The following is a 4,084-nucleotide window of genomic DNA, read 5'->3' as shown; positions in this document are numbered from 1 at the left end:
TGCTGGGTTTCTGTATCTAAGAAACTTAAGAATGTTGAGTTGAACTATGTTTATGTTTATTTATTTGGCAGACGATTTTATCCAAAGCGACGTACAATTTTTAACTTGTAGGGCATGTTGTGATCTGTAGGGGAAACCGGAGTACCCGGAGGAAGCCCACGCATGCATGGGGAGAACACGCAACTCCACGCAGAAAGGCTGCAGCCGAGTTTCGAACCTGCGACCTTCGTGCTGCGAGGCAACAGTGCTAACCACTGCGCCACCTTGCAGCCCAATAATGAACTTAATGCACTGATAAGAAGGTTCAATTGTAATGTTTTCTTCTCCTTGAGATAGTTTTGTTGTGAATTGGCGTCGTATGAATAAACTGAACTGAATCGATTGGAAACACATGTGTGTGTTTGTTCATCTCAGCTGTCATTCTGAACCAGTCCACTGTCAGCATATGGGAGTCGGACCCAAATAGAATTATTATGGGCAAACCATTTGGGTCCCAGCAGGCTTTGTCCACTGTTTCCATCCAAACCTCACAGAAGTTTGCCCACAAAGAATTTTACGTGCCCATGTATGAGTCAAACCATCTAGGTACATTCGAAAACCCATGTAGGGCCCATTATAATCTATCTGTGATTGGACTACAAGTCATGAAAATAAAGTCTGTTTGACTTGCCTTGAGTACGTGGCCAAACCCCCGTGGGGCCGCCACGGAGCCCAAGGGCAAAACCTGTTGGCATCCATACAGTCGGCCTTATATTCCATATGGGACCCGCTCATTGATTGGTTGATTTCCTTTAATTTCCTTTAATTCAGACCCAGGGGGATCCATTTACAAGAAACACAACAACACATGATAAACAACACAACAACTACAAAAGACACAACAAAAACAACAATAAATACACAATACATTTTAACATGTTCAATGTCTAACATACGGACAATTCTGCCGGTGATTCCACAGATTTGATGTAAAGCTTATGTATGCGAACTTGGCTGGTTGGTCCTGGTTCTGCTTAAGGTTTCTTCCTGTTGAAAAGGAGTTTTTCTTCCCACTGTCACCCTCATAAAGGTGCTGTTCAGAATGGAATGTGGGCGTTACACTAAAGTAATGCGGCAAAAAAAAACGTTGTGGTTTGGCCTTACACAACGAATCTAATTTAATAAAAATGTAATTTTCTGCAACCATTTGGCCTGAAACTGGACCTGAAGTGATATGTTGCTTTGAGAAGTGCTGTGAGATGAACTGGAGCTTTAAAAACTAAACAAAAGTAATTTTTTTTCCCCAGTGTATATTCTTTATTTGAACTGCACTATTGCTCAAGTTTTTTGGCAAGGTCAGTTGTATTTTTCTTTTATTATTATTCAATTTTATGAAAATCTACTGTGGTTGCAAACAGAGACTTACGCAGCTTGATTACATTTGATGTTCAGTTCCTGGATGTGAGTCAGAGCTTGTGGCTCTACAAGACCACATCATAGACGTAAGTGAGTTCAGAAAGTTCCTCTTCCTCTGTGAAGGAGTTTCCAGTCAACAGCCGAAGTCCTAGAAAGTAGATTCTCTTCAAACATGTCACACGAAAGCCGACCCAGTTTGCGATGGTGATCAGGGTGTATGACATTTTCTTAATGTGTTTTTCAGCGTTCTTCGGGGTTCATTTCTGCAAGTTTTCAGTCTTTTCTCTTGCTGATGGTTTCTTTTTATAAATAAAGTTATAAAGGTTTTCTGACAACATAACAAAAGCGTTGATGTTTTGTTTTAATATATTAAATGTTTCTTTTGTAAATTGGTTGATTGAATGAGTGATAAGATGCATGATTTATAAAGTTAAAAACCTCTAGCTGGATGCAAGGCTTCTAATCTTTTCCTTGAGCCAAATTTGATTGGGCATCAGGGATTTAAAGGTGGAATATGGAACACCAACACCAACGGAGGTGGAGGTTGTAGCTGCAACAATAGAACGAGGTTTCCAGCTGACAAAACACCAAGTTTGCTGCTGGTACGTCATTTTTTAACTTTTAATTATTTGGGTCCATCTGTTGCAGGCTTCACCTAAACTCACTCTGGTTTCAATCTTTTATGGTCGCTCCTCTTCTGTGAAGGAAACGACATCTTCTGGACTCAGATTGAGCTGCTTGACTTGCCAAGTCCGCCATTTTCAGCAGAGTCATCCTCTGCTGAGTCGACTGTTTGGCAACCCGCAACGGTGCCTTCTACTGGCTAGAAGATGCAAAAATAAACCCAGTGCAGTGCCTGTCAAAATAAACATTTAATTATTTTTCCATTAAAATATAGTTTTTAAAGGAAGTACTGTACCTTCATTCAGCACACCTAAACACACCTTTTTATTCAGTTGCTTCATACTCAACCTTAATCAGTGGCCTTTAGTAATGTAATTCATCAGGTGTTGCTAAATTAATACAAAAACTGGGTAATGGTAACGGGAATGGGTGAGGTCATATCTTCTGGACAGTACTAAGACGGGTCACTGCTTCTGTGGATCTGGGTTCCGCAGGGCTCTGTGTTTGGCCCACTTTTATTTTCAATTTAGCATTTACCTCTTGAAAGGCTTCAATGGAAGCCCAGCAACAAATTCTATATGCCGACACCAGCAAAATTTACCATCCCTTGTATCAAGGCTTTTCTGACTCTTTTTGATTACTTGGATGATGTTTGGAGGGGGACAGAAGCAAGCTTGCATGTTAATGAGAAGAAAATGGACAGTTTTTACCCTTGGCAAGCGTTTAAAGAAGCAGCTTGGTATTGATCTCCTGGCATTTGCCTCAAATCTGTGGTCTTAGATCTTGGAGTGAAACTGCATTTGTCATTAAAGATGGACTTCCAAATGAATGCCTTTGTTAAGTCCAGCTTCTTCCAGTCTGGCTAGGATCACGACAAGACTTTATAAATCTTTGGTGTGTTCTTGCTGTGTTGAGTTTCAAATTCCACCTTTCAGTTCTTTTTAAAACACAGAAAAGGTTTATTTACCTGCAACGTTTCGTTTGCGGCTGCTAACATCATCAGGCTGACGCTGATGGTGGCGTCACTTCCTCCGTTTATCTGCGGGCAGCCGAGGACGTTGTCGCCCTCTGCTGCCTGCTCTCCCCTCTCCGACGATGCAGTCCCATGCGCGATCTAACGAGTAAACTCCATTGTCTCTGTTCATAGTCTCACATTCACGTCTCCTTATCTCGATAGCTTCTTTTATCCATCTTTTGTATTTCTGTTGTTCGGTGTTTATGATCCTTGTGTTGTCCCAGTCCGTTATTTGGTTTTCTCTTGTGCAGTGATCTGTTATGGCTGACTTCTTTATTGTACTTTCTGCTTCTTCTTTCAAAGATTCAAAGTCATTTATTGTCATATTCTCCACATGTGCAGGACATACAGAGAAATGAAATTCAGTTTCAGCACACACAATTCAAAGAATTGGTGACTGCGGTCATTCGCAACATGAGTCGCGCTACCTTCTTTTGCTGCTCTTGTGTGTTTTCGACTTGTTTCTTTCTCGCATTCCTTTCTGTGTTCTATTGTTCGTGTCCTGAGTTGGCATCTGGTTTCTCCTATGTATGTTTTATTGCAGAGTTAGCATGGGATTTTGTAAACGACTCCACATTTAAGTCCAGCTGGTATCTTGTCTTTTGGGTGTGCTAGTCTGTTTCTAACTGTCGTGTATGGTTTTGTTGGTGTGTTTATGTTGTGTTTTTTCATTGTTGCTCTTATTTTATCTGTTATGCCTTTGATGTAAGGTAGTGTTATCACTGGTTTTGGTTCTTGTCTTTCTGGGTTTCTGGTTCTTTGCTTTGGTTGTTTTTTCTTTCTGTTGTTGTTTGTTGTTTTCCTTTGTTTATTGCCCATGTCGGGTATCCGCAGGTCTTTAAAGCGTGTTGTATGTGTTTGTCCTCTTGTTTACGGTCTCTTTCTTCTGTTACTATGTTTGCTCGGTGATATAATGTTCTGATTACTGACATTTTGTGTATGGTGGGGTGTTCTGATGTCCATAACAGATATTGGTCTGTGTGTGTTGGTTTCCTATATGTGTTTATGTTTAGGGTCCCGTCAGTCTGCCTGGTTATTTTCATGTCCATA

The sequence above is a fragment of the Nothobranchius furzeri genome, chromosome 9 (genome assembly GCF_043380555.1).
Source record: "Nothobranchius furzeri strain GRZ-AD chromosome 9, NfurGRZ-RIMD1, whole genome shotgun sequence".
NCBI lineage: Eukaryota > Metazoa > Chordata > Actinopteri > Cyprinodontiformes > Nothobranchiidae > Nothobranchius > Nothobranchius furzeri.
This window is presented reverse-complemented; position numbering follows the sequence as displayed.